Source organism: Pleurodeles waltl, chromosome 8, assembly GCF_031143425.1.
Source record: "Pleurodeles waltl isolate 20211129_DDA chromosome 8, aPleWal1.hap1.20221129, whole genome shotgun sequence".
In the NCBI taxonomy this organism is placed as follows: Eukaryota; Metazoa; Chordata; class Amphibia; order Caudata; family Salamandridae; genus Pleurodeles; species Pleurodeles waltl.
The window spans coordinates 252,774,809-252,797,805 of NC_090447.1; the positions used below are offsets into that span (position 1 = coordinate 252,774,809).

General features: G+C 41.6%; 1 long non-coding RNA gene across 2 annotated transcripts in view; it reads right to left on the reverse strand.

Moving 5' to 3' along the window:
* The window catches only part of LOC138249898 (uncharacterized), a 587,389-nt gene that overhangs the window by 148,582 nt on the left and 415,810 nt on the right, over nucleotides 1-22,997 (reverse strand). For both annotated transcript variants that reach the window (XR_011194855.1, XR_011194856.1), the window contains one exon: nucleotides 11,805-11,858. This is a non-coding gene — a long non-coding RNA (uncharacterized lncRNA). The remainder of the gene's footprint in view (nucleotides 1-11,804; nucleotides 11,859-22,997) is intronic.

The following is a 22,997-nucleotide window of genomic DNA, read 5'->3' on the forward strand; positions in this document are numbered from 1 at the left end:
TTACTTGGATAACTACGAGCTACAGTGATAGGTCTCCAGCCTGGCTCTAGATCAAAAGCACAAGACATGTGTGTATGTGTGCTTCACAGTGTTTGTTTCTTATTTTCTGCTTGAGTGTGTCAGCACGTGTGTAGTGTATCAGCCTGTCTGTCTGAATGTGAATATAAGATTGATGTGCTTACTGGTACATCAAGGCAAAACTCTTCTTATGAAGAATGAACTTGAAGGTGATTGTTAGTATATGATGATAATGCCCTTCACGTTACGGTGATGACTGATACCTGAAGGCGATCTTTAGAACCTAATGGAGATCCCTTGACTATGACAACACATAAGCAATCCCTGATATATCATGGTAACCGTTCAAGGTTTATGATGGCCATCTCTGGCACTTGGTTGACAGCCACAGCACCTGGCACGCAGCACCGAGGCAGGTTGTTCTGTAAAGTGCTCCTTTTGGATTACACCTACACTATAAAAAAATGTAAAAAATTCTGGTAAATCTCTTGCTAAAAGAAAGGCCATGACTCATGCCCTCATCGAGGAGGGTGAGGATCAAACAGTTTTAAGAAACGAGTCGACCAAGCAGATTATACAGGGCCAGTGTAATTACATGTTCATGGGGCATTAACAAAAATGCTTTACTTCGAATTTTCAGCAGCACAACACTCTCTTTCCAGTTGGTTCTGGACTACAGATGGCAAGCTAAGCCAAGTCAAGGGACATATTTTTTGGTTAAAGGCAAACTACAGCACATGCTGCAACATTCATTAAGAGTCCATCACTAAGGTACAGAAGATTGTATACATTAATGTACACCACAGAAAACAAATGCATTTTGAACAATATAGCATTGCACAGTTCACACTACAACATGATATTTTAACTCCACATTCAATAGTAAATAAATCCATCCCACTATAGTACAAATGTGGACCCCTCCAAAACGTAGAATTTACAGCACTTTGACTATGAAGGCTCAATATTCATCAATATATTAGCATTGCAAGACCCTTGAACAAACTGTGGCCAAATACTTCTCTTTGAGGGAGCAGAGGAAGAGAATCATCTTAACCTCTTCAAATTTGTCCCAAGAGAACATCAATGCCACCTTCAGTGACCTCTCCCTGGTTTACAGGAAGCCCTGAGACACATAAGGATGTTCAACAACAAGGATTGAAGAAAAAAGGGACACACTAAAGTTTTAGTTGGGCTTGCTTGCCACTGCCCATTTAAACATTTGGGTGGACTCTACTTCAGAAAAGGTCTTGATCTTCCCCTCTTGTAATACTTGTAATCTCTCAGCATACCATACTGAGGCTTCTAATGCCACCATCACAAGATCACACTAAACCTGCTGAGGATATTGTCTCCTCCAGAGGAGGTCCAGGAACTGCAAAATTCTATTTGAATGATAGGACACGTTCTTCCTCTTCACTACTGCACATTGATTGTTCAGGTGTAGCTTTTAGTTGCACCAACCAAACGTCAAACCTTAAGAAGTCCCTAGCTACCTCCTTGTTATATTCATTGTCAAGAATAGCTGAATACATACTGGAAGCCTATGTTCGAAATAGATGCTGAGCCTGTGTGACTTGGATGATGATGAATGGGAGGGAAGCCTTTCAGTATTTTAGAGTGAGCACAGTTAGAACGCAGTTCAGATTGATGCATGTACACATTCTGCATAGAATGTACTTTACCGGGAATCAATCATTCCGATTTGGGAGGGTTGACTCAGAACTGCTCTTAGAAGGGGTTCGGTCTTGCCTTGAAAGTGCTACTCATGTCACAAAAGGGGATGGAGAGAAACCTGGGTTACTCTGAATATAGCTCTTCTCTACCCCTTCAACCCAAATCTGCCTGAAATCCTTTCAATTGCTTTATGAATTGGGCCTTGTGCTAGGACAACATAATGTTGGAAGGCTATGGGACAGTCAAGAAGACCAGCAGTGGGTATATGATAGCGAATATACATAGTCTAGGACAACAGAAAACTGTCTATGAATGTAGGAGTTCCCAAATAGGTTTAAGAAGGTCTGGGGCCTACGTTAGAAACACCAGGGTACGGCCCAATGATTGTGGAGCTCACCTCCAGCTTTTATCCTTAAGATGCTTGATTTATACAATTATTGCCAAATGTTTGATTATAATGTGGATATTATGATATTGATCTATAGTCATGTAAACAGTATACTTTTATTCCAATGCCATGGATACAAGATGAGTGGCCTATTTGTGTGAACAATTCAATAAAAATGATTGAACAAAGATCACTGGGAACTCCTGCTTGCAAATGTTTGAAGCTCTTGTTACATCTGACATACAGTTAACTATTGGCTTTAAGTACAAATAAATATGTTGGCAAACACTTCAAAGTGCTGTAGGTGTTCCTATTCCATATTCAAATCAAACACTTGGGAGGCTATGTTCTCTTTCTGCTTTTCTACTATCTGCATCTATTTCTCACCAGCCACATTTGCATGGATTCCATTGCTCTCCATGGATGATATTTTGTTTCCACATATTTGGTGGAATGCAATGTAACTAGAAGTCATTTTTAGAGTCCACTAACCCTGCTATATGTCTTTCCAAAATATCGAAATCAGTGGGTTATATACCTATTAGGCATATCAAGTTCCTCCACAATATTCAGCACCAACAATCCAATGAGAATCTTAGAAATGTTTCAAGTTTGGACACACCGTCTAAAGAATTTAATAAAACAACATTTGGAGCAACAAGGGCGATCAAAGGTCAAGCTTCAGGGTGCTCGTAGCAACTGCAAAAATAAATCTCAAGCTCAGCATAATGAAATATAAATTTTTCCAACCATGCATTCTCAGATATTTTGTTGATGAAAAGGGAAGAACAAGGAGGAGCAGTTGAGTATTCGAAAGAATGGATTCTTTGATAAACTGGTTGTGGAACACTGTCATAGTTTGGTGAATACCGATTTGCTGCACTAGAACCAAAGGGAAACATTTTGCACTGTGTTGTAGTCTTTTACACAAAATTAAATATAATGTCTGTGTTATAGGCATGCACACTGGACAAAGTCAGTCACTGTGCTGACCTGCTGCCAGTACGTGAAAAAAATGCAGAATTTTAAAGTTCTGGGACAAGATGAAACTGTTCACATCTCAGTCAAGAATAATTTGACAACCTGGTTACTGGACGCCTCCCAGTAACTTCCCTCTTTCTTCCTATTAAAATCTCCTTCCTTTGATCACCCTTCCTGAAAAGTAAACCTTTCAGTGCAATTCTCTTGAACCCCAGTAGATCCATTGATTTTTAGAGTGCAGATTCTACCATGAGATCGTCCTTTAGGCACAGAGCGTGGCTGACAGATTGCACTGTTAGAATGCAAAAACTAACTTGGAACCATATTATTAATACTGAAAGCTTTGTACTTGTGCCAAGTACAAAGAGGCAGCCCGGAGGTGAGAAAGCTGCAGTTAGATAGAATATCCCAAAGAGAGATACTTCTAACTGCAGATTTCTTACCTTGTGAATCAGTACTAAAGCAATGCCCCCTTCAAGGAAGGAGGGTCAGAGAAGAGGACTTACACAAGGAAGTTCACAGAAACGTGCAGGAAAATGACATTCCCTGCACCAGTAGGGGATCAACTTGCTTCTCTTCAAGCCAGGTGACAAATTTAGCCCAGAGGTCTGCATATATCAGCATTCTGAGAAAGTAACTAGTACGCTGGCATTCTGTAAATCAAGTTACAAGCCATAAAGAGTACAATGAGGGAGTGACAAGATTTCTGTCTATTCATCAAAATCTTCATCGTTTTTGGCAGGCTGGAGATATTGGAAAGCATCTGAGTCAGATCCAAAAATAGACTCCATCTTCTTTAAATAGTGCTGCCAAGTCAACCAGATGGAAGTCATCTCAATTGGCTGTGACTTAGTTTTGATATAGTATAACTATAGGGTGAATTCCAAAGTCAAAAATGGATCTGAATCTGAGGGTGGAGCCGCAACCAGAATCCAAAGGCTGTGCCTAAGAAGGAGGAGCCGACAAAGCCATAGGTGTAGGAGTGGATGCCCAGAGCTGGAAGCGGAGCAGTCTAATTTCTTCTGAGGTCATTTCTACTGAGGAAGGACCCATTGGCAGAAATGCAATTGGGGGCCCTTTTGGATCTGTAAGACCAGAAGGTGCACCAGAGGGTGCAGAGATAACCTTGAAGCATGGGCTCATTGAATGCCTGACCCTATTGCAGAGCTGACAATGGACCAGAAACTCAGGACGCATTGCTCCAGATTTGGCAGAGGGTCTGATGAGTCATGGAAAGCCAATGTCTGCTTCCAGGCTGCTGACTGTAGAACCTCTCCTAAGTGAGAGATAATCTGGATAGCAAAGTGACTTCTCTACTTTTCCTTTTCTTCTTTTTTAGCTTGTTCTTTCAAGTTTGCCTACTACTTACCTGAAGAGAGCAACCTGGATCGTAACCTGCCTCTTGATCTCTGGATCGAGAACACCCCATTGTTCGTGTTTAGTGGCATAGACAGTTGCTTGAAGATCTCTGATGGCTTTGGGATGAATCAGGGGCCACTAGCCTTCTACTTGTAGTCAAACATGGTGCAGTGCAGAATCACGACTGGCAGGCATCAAGCAGATTAATGACTGACATCAGATTTAGACACTTGTGACATGATTTGAAGATTGTCATTTTCAGGGGCACCATCACTGCACACTGCAAGAATTAATTTGAACCAAAAAGCTCAGTTAAGAACCAATATTAGTTGGAACAAAGCTCTGAAAATAGTTTGAAGAGCAGGTAAAAAGAGTAAATTACATTAGGGCATGGGGGTTGAGGACACCTATAGGTGGATCTGTGTTTGTTTATATGGAGGCGGGGTGGAGTTGTAGTGGAGACCGATGAAGCCATCTTCCTCAACACTGGGACTATTGCAAGAATTTTCAGAGCCAGTTTAGCACCTGGTGAGATGCACAAGATGAATAATCTGCAGTTAGGAGTATTCATCAGGGAGCATTAGTCTTCTACGTGTAGTCAAACAGTGCAAAATCACAATTGGCAGACGTCAAGCAGATCCATGACTGACATCAGATTTTGACAATTGGGACATGATTTAACGATTGTCATTTTCAGATGCAACATCCCTGCACACTGCCAATAGTAATTTGAACTAAAATGCAGAGTAAATGACTTTAGCGCACAGGTTTGGCACTTATATGTGGCTCTGAGTTCACTTATATGGAAGTGGGATGAAACTGTAGTAGAGGCCGATGTAGCCATCTACCAGCAAACTTAATTATTGCAAGAGTAGTCTAGTCCCTAGTGAGATTCGCTAGGTTAATAATCTGTGGTAAGAAGGGAGATTCTCTCCACCAATATTACCTCAAGGCAGTATTTGTCCTACAGTCAGCAAATGCACATGCAGATAGTCCAATCGTAATCTTCCTTCTTCAGCAAACTTTCACCTATCTCTTCAGACTTTTCAGTGGTTTATAGATCGATTCAGTCTTCCACTCACAGGCTTGTTTGTTTCCCCTCTGTATGCTCTTCTTCCACATTTCTACACGCAGTATCCATTTCTAGAAGCTTGAGGAACAGATGCTTTAATTAGTCCATGGCCACAGGACCAGTTGCATGCCTGCGTCCGTTTCCCTTCCTCCAGGAAGTGCTTCTGAAGTTTTGGAGGGAAAACAATCTAGTCTCTCTTAAAGCTCCTTACTGCCCATGAAGAGAGTATTCCCTATTAGTTCACTTGGCAGTGGAACCCCCTTCTCCTCTGCCATTTTCTGCAAGTCCTCTGCAACATCTGACCTTGTCCTTCACTCAGCTACGTCAATAATGTTTGGCGACTTGGAAGTTGAAAGGTATGAGTTGCAACAACTAGGGTGCTCACAAGAAATGGCATGTGATATTCAATTAGAGAAGAAGGTTTCTACCTTGAAGTCGTATGCTAAGCATGAGAAGCATTTTTGCTCATTGTGTCCACTTACAGGTGTTGATCCTGTTATACGAGATCCTAATAAGGTTTTAGACTTCCTTAGTGATGTTTTGCAAAAGGGCACTCTCCTTCTACTTCAGGTTCTCAATGGGTGGCCATTAAGTCCTGCAGAGAATCAAAGGGGCTCTTTCTTCCATTCTCTCATTGATTACTATATTTAGCTATATAGCTCAAGAAAGCAGTTTTGCCTCATTCCCTTCCTTCATGGGATCTTTTGGTGGTATTGGAATGGTTACAAAAGTATCCATTTGAACCCCTGATGAACGTTAATCTCTCTTGGTTTACAGCTAAGGTGGCATTCTTACTGGCCATTACCTCGACTAGGAGGTTGAGAGAATTGACTTCTTTGATAAGTTCTTTCCTGTGTGTGAAATAATTCCCTGACAAACTGGTCTTGCATCCAGATCCCAATTTTAAGCCCAAGATACAATCCTGTTTTCATTCCAGTCAAGAGATTATTTTCCAATGTTTTCCTCAACTCAAGGGATTACCTCTTTACTGGATGTCAGAAGAGCTTTATTACTTTATTTAGACAGGAAAAAACATTCACAGTGTCTCCTGTGGCTTCTGTTCCCACCATTAGCAGATGGTTTAGGCAAACTACATCCAAGGCTAATGATTCTGTGGGTTTGGAATTGCCAGGAAGTGTTTGCCTTGTTTCACTAGAGCTATTGCAGCCACATGGGCTGAGGCAGGGGACGTTTCCCTACAAGAAATTTGTTGTGCTGTTATATGGGCTATGGCACATACATTTCGGACTCATTATAAGTTGGACAGGTTTTCTTCAGATAATGACAATTTTGGGTTTTCTGTTCTATCCAATGACATATACTTCTGCATCAGATAACTGTGTCAGTCTGTTTATTGCGTTGTTATATCATCACAAGTAACAGCTATGAAAAGGAGGACAGATGTGGGGGTAATGAAACATTTACTTACTGGTAATGTTCATTACCCCTAGGATAGCTCTTCTTGTCTTAGCAGAATCCCACCCCCTCCCTTCCTGACACGCAATAATATCAGCTTTAGTATTCTCAGGAAATGCAAGAGAGAAAACTTTATGCTTTTTGATAAAAATACAAAAATAGAAGTAAAAGAAAGCTTGCGCAGTGTTTCCCTAGCAGGAGGTGGAGCATCATAAATAACAACTATAATGAAGAGGACTATCCTAGGGGTATCAAAGATTACTAGTAAGCAATTAGGTAATTTTCGCTCCCAAGTGTACAACATTGCAGGACCAATCAAACAGATTTCTGGGCCTTTTCAAGGACAATGTCTGGTTCTGGACTTGCTTCTTCTCACCCTCATTTTCGGGGTTAGATCTACTAGGGACAGGATTCATCTCAGCTGTAAGACCATAATGGTATGGAGCATTAAGACAACCTCCGAGTAGAAGTGTGTGGACAATGAGGACCCCTTCTCAAGAAATTAGCACACAAATGTCTGTGTCATAGGAGCACCGGCACCAACCGTTCTAGAAATATCAACTTCTAAAAATCTGGCTGAGGAGAAGTAGGAGGTACAATATATAGCTTTGGCATGGATATAAAACTGTATGGTAACCAAATTCTTGGTTAATTGTAATTAATTTCCATGCAAAATAAAACAATATTAGAACAGTAATTTACAGTCTGTAGCGCTAGGAAAACCATTAGATTAATGAACAAATGGGGTTTACTGTAAAAAACGTATAATGAAGACCCAGGACTGCTTTAGCAGTTTTCTTCATCTGACAGATTACTACAGCAAGGCATGGCTAATCTCCAGATCTTATGAAACTGATTTGGAAGTGTGTTAATATGTACATTTTACAATACCTTCTACTAAAAACCTTTGCATTCAGGAATGTATAGCAAGCAATCTTGTATTGAATTTGTTCGAAGAGAAGTCATTTAGGTCCCTGTATTAGTGCTAGCAAGGTGAACTTTCTTTGGTATCCACGTAGGCATACCAGTTGGCCAAGAATATTAGCTGCATGAAATCCCTTAAGGAATTAAGCATTTTGGGGGCCATTATTGTAGATAAAAGATAAACACAAACATCACTAACTGATGTTACTACATTCACGTTTGACAAAACTAATAGTATCAGTCTCTGCAGCAGTTCCTATCTGACCATTAGCCCATTTTATAAGAGGCAGTAGTGATCTGTGACATTCTATTAATGTGAAGACACAAATGTCGCTGCACGTTTATGGCACATTAGTCTGCTAGGTGCCCACAGACTGGCAGACCCTGACTTCATTGGGTCTGTTTATGGAACAAGATACCATTTAGTTACACAAATGTGCTTGAAAGCCTCCTGACTGCACATATTAGATGGGGTAAGGCAAGGCCAGTGACGATAGACTGTTGTAGATGAATTGTCAAGACGTTGTGATAGCCCCAGTTGGAGCTATTGTGTTTCTAAGTGCTACACTAAGAATCCAAATTTGAAAATGAATATCTTTCCTTGTGTACATTGGATTTTTATCATTTTGGTCTTGTTTTACTCAGATAAATATTGGCTATTTTTCTAAACTGCTGTGGAATACTTTTGAGGTGTTTTCACTGTGTTACTATGTGTGTGTGTTTGTGTGTGTGTGTGTGTAAAAATACTTTACACATTGCTTCTGAGATAAGCCTAACTGCGTGAGCCAAGCTACCAAGGGGGGGAGAGCAGGGGTTAGCTGTGTGACCCCCTTACCCTGACTACAGAGAGGGTCCCAACTAGGACAGGGTGCAAATCACTACCAACTAACGACCCAATCTCTAACAATGTGGGTATGAAATCAAAGGTAGAGATGTTGCAACCAGTCATGGGAAGTGTGTCAGTATCCATGCATAATAGTTTATTAGCCTATGACTGGTCAATCATTTTTTTATGTATCTGGCTCAGTTATTTGTACATTCACAAATAAGCAGGACAAGATACCAATGTAAAAATTTCTTAGAAGTATAGACTCTAAGGACAAGTAAGGAAGATGGCAATGATATCACTATACAGTTAAAAAGTTACAGGAGGACAATAATTCATTCTTTCATATGAACATCGTAGTAACATTTGAGATTTTGAGGTAGGATAATGAAGGTAGAAATTCTGTAAGAGACTGTAGGTAAGTGGAAAATAAGATAAATGAAGAAGATGGGAGGGGCTTCAAATAAGAATTGTGAAGCTGAAGACACTAGTGCATTTCTGGGACACAAAGAAGTCAACTGCAACTAAATACTCTTGATAACTTGAATAATACACTGGCAGCTAGTCACCGGAAACCTTTAAGGAAAATAAATTGAGGACAGCTCTGATACAGAATTATCTGTACAAGCCTTCAAAACAGTATTGTCTCACTTTAAGAGTTGAATGTCTTTAGGATTTGAATAGTGACTAGATTCTGGAGACCTGATACACGATCTTGCCTGCCCAGCTGAGGAACATATTAACCCAATACAACAGAAAAACATACACAGAGTGTATTGGAATGTTGAAGAATATTTTTGGTGTTAACGAAAATTAAATCTACCCCATCCTTAGGAGGGGAAATGGATAGTTGTCACATAATGTATGATAGACCCTCAAAAACATTGGGCAACTTTGGAAATGATTTTCGAGCTAAATTAATTTTATTATAGATTTTGAGTTTGCCACTGTAGTCACCATTGGATAGCCCTGAGAACAGTTTTGTGGAAGTGCTACACTGGAACCTAAAAGCAGCCATGGTCTAAAATATTGTAACAGCAGCAAAGTTCAGAGAGAGCGCAGCCATCAGGTAAAATCGACTCAGTATTTTGTTGGGGAAACTTTAGACTATGTTAAGCAAAGTATTGCGTTTTACAGTGTTGTGGCTAAACAACATCAGCTTTAACAGGCACCTGCCAAGGTGCACAATTAAATATCCCAATACTTCAGAGTTTGTCACTATATCTAGAAGCGCTTTCCATCGGCTGGAGTGAAGCCTGTGTGCTGACCATAAAAGGACTGAGCACCAGATAAAAAACACAGGACGCACAAAGGACAAGCGTTTTTTGTTTATGAGGAACAGCGTCTGTCGGATACAATGTGATCCCCTTGCAAGAAAAAAAACAATAAAAACTCTGTGCCAAGAGAACAAGAGGTATTTTTGGATTGTGCCACAGCACAATTTCCATATTTGTCTGTTATAGTTAAACGTCTATGAAAATGTTAAAATATATATTCTCCAGTAACTAAAACGTACTCTACACACTTTACATGATGTACACTTGATGCTGAGAAATGTATTCACACTGAATTAGATTATGAACAGATACTTTTTGGTAACAGCAGGGTTTTTTAATGCACTTTAAGTGGGCAAATAAATGTACATACTGTTTATATCATTTCATGTTAACAGGTATCATTACAACCTTGCATTCCTTATTAATTGATGAAGTTATACAGTAATCATATGCCAATATGTAAAACTTTCTGACCTGGTCAGTTTTCACATTATGGGCCTCATAAGGATCCTCGCGGCCGGCGGTAAGGTGGTGGTAACACCGCCAACAGGCTGGTGGTGTTCCGCCAGCTATTATGACCTTGGCGCAATGGCCACGGCCATACCGTCGACCCCTCCACTATACCGCTAGGCTTTCGCCTGGTGGTCATAATCCCCAGGGCAGCCGCCAGCCTGGCCACGGCGGTAAACACTGCCATGGAAAGGCTGGCGGTAAGGGGGACGTGGGGTGCTTCTGGGAGCCCCTGCACTGCCCATGCACTCAGCATGGGCAGTGCAGGGGCACCCAGGCATAGCCCCGTTGCGCATTTCACTGCCTGAATTTCGGGCAGTGAAATGCATGACGTAAGCTACTGCACCCGCTGCATATCGGCATTGCCGCCGGCTCTATTACGAGCCGGCAGCAATGCTGATGTGACTTTTCCACTGTTACCGTCCGCTAGCCAAGCGGAAAAGTCATAATCCCCAGGGCAGCCAGAAATACCGCAGGCTCTGGCGGTATTCTGGCCCCCGCAGCCACGGCGGTCTTTTCAAAAGACCGCCGAGGTTGTAAGGAGGACCTATGTGCCTAATGCATTTTACTAATATGATCTTTCTAATAACCCTTTCTAAACTCTTCGCTCCTCTATCCCTCCATGTTCACCACTCAAATTAACAATTTATATTACTCTATACTAATCCACCTCTAATCCTTTGGGTTCTGGAGTTGCATGCTATTCACCGAAAGACACTACAAGAGGTGTAGTAAGCTCTATATAAATGCCATTACATTGCAGAACCTCGCGGGTTAAGCTGCTTCCATTGCTGAGGCAATGCAGATATAGTCTTGGCACTTTGCATACAGAGATAGCATGGGCAACACCAATAACTAGCAAATATCTTGTTACTCCAAAAAATAAAGCAGTGTCTGCAGGCTAGTTTCCATACTGCTGATTTGAAGGCACTAGTTTACAATGCATAAAATCTAGAAACAGGGATCATGCTTTATGAAGAAACAGTGTAGTACATGATCTTCTCAGAAAGGTTTTGTATTTATATTTATCTAATATTCCTTGTCTCCTTGGCAAGTGGTACCCCAAAGAAAAAAGGCTTATCAAATTGAGTCCTCAGAAAACCAAAACTGACTTTACTTTCTCCTCATGCGCTTTGGTAATTTCATTATAAAACGTGTATCTAGGTCGTGACCCGGAAACAAACTTAGGCTTTTGCTGAAGTTACTGCAACAGCTGACAGATAGATTCTACAGCTAAACAAAGTATGCTTTAGGAATCTGGCCAGTTATCTATGGGATTTCCTAACATCTTCATTGGCATGCAAAACATTAATACAGTTAGCTTTTTTGTCATGTTTCTAGTTCTTTATACATTACCTTTTCAGTGTAATATGGATGGTTTGTTTGAGGTGTTTCAATCTTACTATGCCTCTGTGAAAATAAAATGGTAAAGGTATAAATACTGTTACATTTTTGGGGAAAAAAACACAAAATCCTTAGAACACCTGAAGAATAATGATACGTCTCACTCTTTAACTTAGTACCTCTTTTCTCTCTGTTTCTCAGCATGTGCCTTCTCCCCTGAAGCTTCAGGAAGGCTCTGCCCCCAGCCTCCCCCCATACCTCTTGTGGGGCTCAGCAACAGAGCTCCTGTGCACATGCAGCTTCAGCTGGGATAAAGCATTCCCTGAATTGGACTATTTTGCTTTGAGGGATTTGTAAATTTATTGCACAGCCACCAATTTGGGATATTACAGAAGGAATCGTGCAAGTAACTGCAGACACATGTGTAACACGAAAGTGCCCAGAGGGTGCAATAGGCACAATAACTCCTTGAGTGCCTGTAGATTTTTTTCAGAATATAGACTGCCCTATACAGTGAGCAGGAAGTAGGGTATCAAAAATCTAGAGGACTATGGGCCAGATGTAGGTAAGTAAAAAATTGCGACTTGCAATTTGCGAGTCATAGCGACTCGCAAATTGCAACTCGCAATACTAGATGCAGAAAGGTGTCTCAGACACCTTCTGCGACTCGCTATGGGGTCGCAAAGACCCACCTCATGAATATTTATGAGGTGGGTCGCAGTTTGCGACCCCATAGCGAGTCTAGGCACTCAAGGGATGGTGGCCTGCTGGAGACTGCTGCAGTTTTTTTTTCTTTTTGCAGCCCGTTTTCCTTAAAAGAAAACGGGCTGCAAAAAGAAAAAATATCGAAACCTTTTAGTTTCGGTTTTTTCAGAGTAGGCAGTGGTCCATAGGCCAAATATTTTTTGGCATTCACAAAGGGGACGGGGTCCCATGGGGACCCCTTCCCTTTTGCAAATGAGTTACCATCCACTTCAAGTGGATGGTAACTGCGAGTTGGTTTGCGACCGCATTCGAGGTCCCAAAGCAACTCTGCATGGCGATGCGGTCGCAAATAGGAAGGGAACACCCCTTCCTATTTGCGAGTCGCAGCCACAAATTGCGAGATTTGCAGTTGTGCATCGCGTTTGGCCTTTTGCGCCTCGCAAACTGCGTTTTTTGCAGTTTGCGTGGCGCAAAAGGCTTGCTACTTCTGGCCCTATAATCTTGAGTCAAACAGCGAGGAATGAACAGGTTGTTTTAAACTCAAGCTAACTTTAAAGTTAGGTAGTTTGCTCTACTTCTTGGATGTGATGGCTGCATGTTTGGACTGTTAAACGGAGGGAGCATCAGTGCAGAAAATCCATCTGCAAGAAACTGAGCTGGCAAGACCTTTCCTACATCTAATACTTACATAAGCGCTTCAAATTATTTTGCATTTTACAAGGCATGAAGTGAACAACTAATTATTTTTCGCCCCAAAGGAGATATAACAGGATCATAGAAAAACAAGACACATGAAGAGAAACACCACTACAGAAAAAGGTCAGTCCCAAACTCGTTCTCATTGCTTCTCTCACACAAACCATTTCACGTTGACTCGTACTCACTCTTTAACACCAGAACAGAAATACGTTCTACATGGAAGCTACTACAAAGAAACATTATTACAGAGAAAAATAATTTCAACTTGCTACAAAGAGAAATAAAACCCATAACAAAAACTGATTTCGGGATTAGCTAAACAAAGAAACATTTACATAAAGTGGATAAAGATTATACAAAGCGAGATGTTAATAGGACATTAGGTTACAGATGTGGCTTTGTGTAATCAGGAGTCAGGTTAAGAAGAAGGGCAGGGCTAGGACAAGTTGATGGGAAAATGGATGAAATGCATTTTACTTATAGACTAACTTATTGACACAGTTACATTTTGGGAGACCTAATGTGAATAAAAAAATTGCAGCTGAGGCTTTTTTTTTTGTATTTGTTTCCCAGCAAACATCTTTGTATGTAACTGCATTCTTTTTAAGTAGATACATCACTGACAGAGAGGAAAGTGCTTCCCTATAGCGTTTTTTAGAAAATCCTCACGCTCTCACATAAAAAAGAATCAATATTTGGGTGAAAAAGCTGCAAATCCCTTTGACTTCAGTTCGAATTCTAAATCTAATTGGCTATGAAGATCAGATGATTTTGCTCGGCCTACCATTTAGTGAAGTTTGCAAATTGGGGTGGTTTGCAGACCCCCTCACTAGAAATAAAAATCCGTGGGAACACTGAATCCGAGGAAATTTGCTAATTATTAGCACTTTTGAAGGAGGGGAGGCACATCATGTCCCATTTGAAGGTTTGCCCCTTTGTGAGTCCATATGTTGGAACTCGCTCTTAAGGCTGGCCGCTTTACTGCGCTGTGGTCCCTGCAGCCATCGGTAACTTACCCGCACTGCCGCAGCTTGGAGCCATTTAACTCTATTCAAATGGACCAATTACTTGGCCAGTTTAGAGCAATTCCATCCATTATTCCACTACCCAGATGTCAGTCGTGTGACCTATGCCTGTGTTTCTCTCTTTCTCGGGCTCCCCTATTACTTTGTGCCCTGATGATGATCCCGGTAGCTATGTATGGACTGAAACGCTGTTGGCCATGACAAGGACACTTAACACATTGCATATTATTTTTTTCACGGGCTGTGCTCTTCTTGTTTTTTTGATACACATGTTGATCACACTTAATCACTTGTGTTTCAGGTACATGAGAGCCCCCCGAAGCAGGTTTCTGCATAAGCACCCAATGGGCTGATGTTTTTTATGAGAAATCTTTATGTCTGTTGATTAAAAATACCAATTTGTTATGTGATATTTGAGGATTTGGTATTAGGGCCCAACATCTATATTGCTGCTAAGTTACCCCAAGTCACTAGTGAATCCTGTGGTTACCCTTGTATAATTAATACTACCTTCTTGTAAATGTACCACCCTTGATGAATCAGCACACATTTGAATACACTAATAGCGAGCTGAACATGCTGTCTGCTAATTTTCATGAACATCTGTCAAATGATACTAAAGCTACAATCAAATGAATTTAAACATATATGAATGACATGTTTTGGTACTTTTACTCCACAAAATCTAGGTATCGGAAATATTTCATGGCCCCTGTGAAATAGGAATTTGATAACCACAGTGACAGACCGCATATCTCTCTGCAGAGATTTACCAATGTCAAGATACTAAGATTATGTGGCTTGGAGGACCAAATTATGCAGCAAGGTTTTCTTAATTATGCCACACAAAATGCAAATCATGCAGCACATACTTTTGTAGTATTATTCTCATCCAATTTGGCTAGGAATAAAATTATTTGTGAAATATAAAACTTTTGCAAATTATGTGGTCAATTAGGTGGTAAAGTTATTAAAGCCATATTTATCTGCTAAACACTGCAGCCGAAGACTTGCACATCCTCTGGCCTTCACCATTATCTAGTAGATCGTTAACACTTATTTATGAAAGGTAAACATACATATTTAAACTGCAATCAGTGCCCACTATCAGCTACAATTTGAAGAAAGCAGCTTTTTCAAGAAAACTAGAACTTTTCACTGGTGTTTGTCTTCGGGAATGCCCTATATCATTATGGTAGATGCATTGCTTGCATATTTGTGTTTCCACAGCAAAAGACTGACCTATTTCCACTGTGGCAGTCTAATTATATTCAATCACTTTTCACTAAGATACTTTCTTGACAACATAATGGTCTGCGTTGATGTGCCTCCCCTCCTTCAAAAGAACTTAGAGTTATTAGGTGGTGTTGATCAGAACGCTGCAGAACATTTCAAAGGGTAAAATGCTCAGATAACTCTTCCAGTAAGTGAGCAACTGCTTAGCGAAGGCAGCCTCGCTGAAGGCAAACTTCTGTGAAAAATTCTGCAAAACCTTTTGTTTGAGCAGATATTCCACCTTGTTTAATGCAATTGTTGTAAAATTTCAGTTTTGCATGTTTGAGCTAGAACCATAAATCAGTTTTTAATTTGTGTTTTTTCAGTGAATGTAAAAAGGACTTTTTCATAACTTACTTCATCCCCAACCCCTGCTGCACAAAACTTTTGGGGGCTGTTTGTTCCTGCACTGAAACCACACTGGGTGCCCAACCCTGGCTTTGAACAACCCCTGCTGCTCACGCCTTTTGGCTCTCTCACTCTGCGTCATGTTTTCTCTGCCTCTGAATTTGTATCTCTTTTATTCACATCCCTTCTTCTTTTTTAACCCTTTGTGAAAGTCACAAAGTGAATCTGATTTGCAATTCTTACACAAAATGGTGGACAAATCCACTACTTAATATAAAGTTGAGGTCGGCAGAGGCAGTCTACTGTTTGTTCTTGGCTTATTACTCAGGTTTGGTTTTCCATGTCTCTAGGTCCCTTTACTTCTGCCTTTGGGGTAGACACTTCTTATAGCGCCTTTCCTTGTTCATGGAAGCTATTCTGTCCACAGCCCTTACGTACGAAGACAAAATCAATTTGCCATTTTCAATATGACAGATTTTTTAATCCTTTGAAGCCCACCAGCACCTTTTTCAAGTTCACTTGAATGGCATCCCTTTTTTATTATTTAGACTTTAACTAAGCTTTTATTGTTTACTTTGTCAATGTGTTTTTAGAGACTCACCATAGACTGGTATCAGATCACTCGCTTCTCTCATGCCATCATGTTGTGGCAGCTGTTCAAAGAAACAATGTGCACTTTACTCCACTGCTGCATTGTGTCCGGAAGTCACCACCACAATGTACGGCGGTCTTCCAGGGTCTAGTTCTGTGCTGCACCAGCATTGGGGAGACAGCAGCACAGGTCCACACAGACAAGTGGTACAAATTGTGGAGTTCTGTTCTAGGAGAAGAAACGGCACCTCAGCTCCGACTTTCTCTCATCTTTAAGCACCCAATCCAATATGGTTGGCATTGTTTCACATGTTCTATGACAAGACTATGAGATCTGTTTTTTTACAAAATTACTGATTCGTTTCTAGGTTTTTTCTTGTTTGAAAAAACAAATGTTCCTTATGGAAATGTATTTTCTCCTTTCTAACAAATTGTCTTGTTTTGCTCCTACGGGGACGCCAACAACAACATTAAGAATATGCATGCAGAGGCTAACCTCATCCAGTGTCGCAGATTTGGCTATTTCCTACACAAATGGCCGATGTTTGTCTCTTCTGGCAGGAGGGACAATTTGGCCTGCAATTTACACGGTATGCATAAAGTTTTTAAAATTTGGTGCCATCCACCTAGTATTATGTTGAGATTCTGCCCAGCTCCAGGCACCAGTGTAACAGGGTCATCAATCACCGATAGGGACAAAACGCTATCACATATGACCTTGCAAAGCATAGTATGTCTCTCCTTGGTTCTGAACCATCTCATGTCCTAAGTCTGACTCGTGCAGACCACTGGCCCCGCCTACCATCCACTGCACCATACTGCACCATCCAGTCAGTTGAAAGGCAAGAAGCAACCCGAAGTATCCTATCCCACATCCATCAATGGCAACAAACATGTATATATATTGTGCAGGTCACGGATCAATTGAGCGTAAGTGACTTCATTGCAAACTCCATGAAACAATACTGGAAGACAATAATGGAATTAAGACTGCGTCCATTGTGAAGTGCTTGTATGTCCTTGGACATGGTTCGCACATGTAGAAATGTCAACAATAAAAGGTGGCTCTATTTGTCACCTACGCTTCAGTCTCGTTCTACAGGAGAAAGCATGAACCTTTTGTGTCAGAAAAAGATCCCAAGCTGATGGCTGAAATGCACAGTGTGAAACTGGAAAACCAGTGATCAATCCTGTCTTTCCTGCTTGACCAAACTGTTTAATTGTAAGGTGCTGTACAAAAGTGTCTCACAATTGCCCACAGCAGGCGTGTGCTGGAGGTAGTTGGCATTGTGATGTCGGGAACATGGGTCTCATGGTAACAGGATGCTGTGCTGGAGCTTCACATCAATGATGCATACTGGAAGCCCACAGATGTTAGATGCAGAGGGTTTGGGGCAGAGTGTGATAGAAACCAATAGTGACATGGTGGTAAGGGTGGGGGACAGAATGATTGTGTGCTGAATATCAATAGTGATTGGGTGCTATGAGAAGGGGCACTCAGAAACGGGTCTACAGATATTAGGCTCTGTGGACCCCATGTGTTTGTGTGATGGGCTTCCACAACGACCATCTAATCAAGATAAACAATGTAAGCTGACTATGAAAAGTTGGGAGCGGGGCATAGGTCAGGTGTGGACACGTGTGTAGAGAGCCCCCCCCCCACCCACTATCTTAAAATGCAGAACTCCATTTCCTTTAACTTGGGGCCTAGGGAGGCTGAGAGGTGTTTGCATTGTCATTGTATACCTCACAGCTTCGTCTACTTGCATTTATTAAAAGTGTAATGTACCAAGATGTTTTGAATTGCCTATTGGAACATCCTCCATCTGCGACAATGATCCAGCAGGAAAAGATCTTTGGTCGGTCTCTTGCTGGCCCACCATTCACCCTCACATTTCTTAACAAGGTGTGAGTATAGGCAAGAACAACACATCAATAGCAAGGAATTAATTCTTTAAAACAAGCATTGCAAAACTCCAAGAGTTCTGGACCGTTGTAGGTTTATGCGTTTCATCACTGACTGTCAGGTGCACTTCATTGAGTACGCTGAATTATGCTGTTTTAACTCATGCAAGTGCCTTTTTCAGAAATGAACAAATATCAATTGTACACAGAAGTCATTGTTGTCTGCGATGGTAAGATGCTTACGTTGGAACGTTTATTACATTGATCACCTGTGTGGATTGAATCTGCCTGGCATGCAGCTCACAACACTACATAACACCAAACCACATTTACTCACACCTATTCTATGCATGTGATGTACACAGGCATCTACAGCACCCTAGGAGAGACCACAGGCTAAAAGTGTTGCCTCTTTGCATGACTTACCCTTCCCCCCTTTGTACTCTAACACGCTGCTTGTCTGTCCAATTTCCCAACATCTCACGTCTGGGTGAGTTACCCTGTCCTCAACGCCATTGAAGAGTGTCCTGTCCTCAATCTATCACCCATACTGTTCCTTTCCATAATTTTCTTTAAGGTCTGACTGCACCACCGCATGCAGCATGGGGTATTGAGTCCTACCGCTGGCATTCTTGCATTGAGTGGCGGTGTTTTGGCTGATTAAATGTGCACATTCAACTAAAGAAGCGCAATTCAGTGCCAAGGATCATGGACCATTTTACTTTTCCAATATCATTTGCTTTCTATTCCCTTTTCTTTTGTTCTTTTTAGTTGTTGTATGTTTCAAGTAGACTTTCATGTTACTGTGATTCAAAACCAATAGTTCATTTTCTTTGAGCCTGTACACATCACAATGTCGCGTTAGGTGTGTTAAAACTAAGAAGGCTTTCTATACCTATTCCAAGCAGACCCACCTGCTAGGAAGCAACAACACTCTTCTATTAAAATTATAAGTGATCATTACTTGTTTGTAAGTAATATTTATATGGTAAAGATGGGGCCGCCGCACGTTGGCATTATTTTTTAATTTAAGTCCGGCCTAGACACACCAAGTTCAAGTGCTGTCGAAATGTATTATAATTTAGGCTTTTCACCAGCACTCTTCATCCATTTGTCTTTTCAAGTGTCATTCACATTTTGCTTCCACTGCCACAAATTACAGCATGGGGAATGGGTCAGCCTTTGAATATCTTTAGTGCAAGAGATGGCATGTTGCTTGAGCACAGCCGCGTAAAAATGAAAATGTCACTTACCCAGTGTACATCTGTTCGTGGCATTAGTCGCTGCAGATTCACATGTTTGGCACAGTCCGCTGCCTGGTGTTGGGCTCGGAGTATTACAAGTTGTTTTTCTTCGAAGAAGTCTTTTTGGTCACGGGACCGAAGGACTCCTCCCTCTTTGGCTCCATTGCGCATGGGCGTCGACTCCATCTTAGATTGTTTTCCCCGCAGAGGGTGAGGATGGAGTTGTTTTGTATAAATAGTGCCCATGCAATGGAGTGAATATGTATGTATGATAAGAGTTTCTAATAATTATTTACAAATGTTCAGATGTTTAAGGTTTATGATCTACTTCTAAACGGCTACAGGCTTCCCGGGGAGGTGGGAGGGTACATGTGAATCTGCAGCGACTAATGCCACGAACAGATGTACACTGGGTAAGTGACATTTTCAGTTCGATGGCATATGTTGCTGCAGATACACATGTTTGGCATAGACTATAAAGCAGTTACCTCCCCTAAAAGCGGTGGTTTAGCCTGTAGGAGTTGAAGTAGTTTGGAATAATGTTCTTAGTACAGCTTGGCCCACTGTAGCTTGTTGTGCATTTAGTACGTCTACACAGTAGTGTTTAGTAAACGTATGAGGCGTAGACCAGGTTGCAGCCTTACATATTTCGCTCATAGGAATGTTTCCTAGAAAGGCCATTGTAGCACCTTTCTTTCTGGTTGAGTGTGCCTTTGGTGTAATAGGCAATTCTCTTTTGGCTTTAAGATAGCATGTTTGAATGCATCTGACTATCCATCTAGCAATGCCTTGTTTAGAGATTGGATTTCCTATGTGTGGTTTTTGAAAAGCTATGAACAGTTGTTTTGTTTTCCTGATTAGCTTTGTTCTGTCAATGTAATACATTAGTGCTCTTTTGATGTCTAATGTATGTAGTGCCCTTTCAGCCACAGAATTTGGTTGTGGGAAGAACACTGGCAATTCTACTGTTTGATTTAAATGGAATGGTGAGATTACTTTTGGCAGAAATTTTGGATTTGTTCTTAGAACTATTTTATTGTTGTGTATTTGAATAAATGGTTCTTGTATGGTAAATGCCTGTATTTCACTTACTCTTCTGAGGGATGTGATTGCAATGAGAAATGCGACCTTCCAGGTTAGATATTGCATTTCACAGGAATGCATGGGTTCGAAAGGGGGACCCATGAGTCTTGTTAAGACGATGTTAAGATTCCATGAAGGAACTGGTGGTGTTCTTGGTGGTATAATTCTTTTTAGCCCTTCCATGAATGCTTTAATAACTGGTATTCTAAATAGAGACGATGAATGAGTAGTTTGTAGGTAAGCAGATATAGCTGCGAGGTGTATTTTTATAGATGAAAAAGCGAGATTTGCTTTTTGCAAATGTAGTAAGTATCCTACTATGTCTTTAGTAGAGGCATGCACTGGTTGTATTTGATTGGCATGGCAGTAGTAAACAAATCTTTTCCACTTAGATGCATAGCAGTGTCTAGTGGAAGGTTTTCTAGCTTGTTTTATGACCTCCATGCATTCTTGTGTGAGGTCCAAGTGTCCGAATTCTAGGATTTCAGGAGCCAAATTGCCAGATTCAATGATGCTGGGTTTGGATGTCTGATCTGTTGTTTGTGTTGTGTTAACAGATCTGGCCTGTTGGGTAGTTTGACATGCGGTACTAGTGAAAGGTCTAGTAGAGTTGTATACCAAGGTTGTCTTGCCCATGTGGGTGCTATCAGTATGATTTTGAGTTGGTTTTGACTTAACTTGTTTACTAGATATGGAAGGAGAGGGAGAGGGGGAAAAGCGTACGCAAATATCCCTGACCAATTCATCCATAGAGCATTGCCTTGTGATTCGCGGTGTGGGTACCTGGATGCGAAGTTTTGGCATTTTGAGTTTTCTCTTGTTGCGAACAAATCTATCTGGGGTGTTCCCCAAATTTGAAAGTACTTGTTCAGAACTTGGGGGTGAATTTCCCATTCGTGGACTTGTTGGTGGTCTCGCGAAAGGTTGTCTGCTAGTTGGTTTTGTATTCCTGGAATAAATTGTGCTATTAGGCGAATGTTGTTGTGAATCGCCCACTGCCAAATTTTTTGTGTTAGGAGGCACAATTGTGTTGAGTGTGTTCCTCCTTGTTTGTTTAGATAATACATTGTTGTCATGTTGTCTGTTTTGACAAGAATGTATTTGTGTGTTATTATGGGTTGGAAGGCTTTTAACGCTAGAAATACTGCCAACAGTTCTAGGTAATTGATATGAAATTTTGTTTCGTGTATATCCCATTTGTTAGAAATGGGGTTTCTGGTTGGCTAGGGTATGCACCTCAGCCAGGCAGAACTTACCCACTCTAGTCAGGGCAAGGGAGTTACACGTCCAAGATAACCCCTGCTCACCCCCTTGGTAGCTTGGCACGAGCAGTCAGGCTTAACCCGGAGGCAATGCGTAAAGCGTTTGCACAACACACACATACATGTGACGCAATATCCCCACCACAAAGGAAACACAACACCAGATTATATGAAAATACACTGTATTGTACACAACGTAATTATTAGACCAACATCACATAACAGTACTATCCTGCTACCTTAGCAGTTGTCAGAACGTTTACACATTAGTTACTCTGCAAACTAGCAGTAGTCACACATAACACACAGGTTACTCAGTATTCTGCAACATAAGCAGTAGTCAGGAAACACGTAATTACATTAGAACACTTGTCATAAGGATATCATAAAACGCCCATAGTAGGAACATTAGAAAAACTATGGCAAGTGAGGGAAACATATTAGCAAGTCATGCCCATAAAAGGAACATGTGCACACATATGTAAAATCATCATAGTACAGGCAGGTAATATAACACAATGAATAAAGTCTGTAAAAAGAACTTTAGAGTATCGGTATATTGGTCCCTTTAGAAAGTACCTGTTTTGATGAAGAGGCACTTCCAGTGCCTAAAACGAATAATGGGGCCCCCGGCGCTCTTCTGCGCAAAATGGGGGCCTCCCTGATCATGGCAGTCCGAGAGGGGCGGCACGCACCCTCTCTGACTTCTTGACGGGCCCCTTCTGGGACCCGTGATCACTGGGGCCCCCCCTGGACCTCCACCGGCCCTCCTGAGGGGGGCCCAGGTCGCCCAATAAGTTTAAAGGGTGGAGGGGGCGATCGCGCCCCTAGGGCAGTGACCGGGGAGAAGGGAACTCCCGTTCCTCCCCGTGTCCTGCGTGCCAGGGGGCAGCCGCCCTTGTCCGCGGTGCGGCTGCCCCAAAAGGAAGTATCAGAGGCAGGGACCTCCGTTGAGGTCCCTCGCCGGCTTCCTGCGGCAGCTGCACCCGGTCTGGTGCACGGACCGCTCCCCTGCCGTCCCTCGTCCACGAGGGAGGCAGTTTTGGAAGCTGGTGCCGGCGTGTGCCC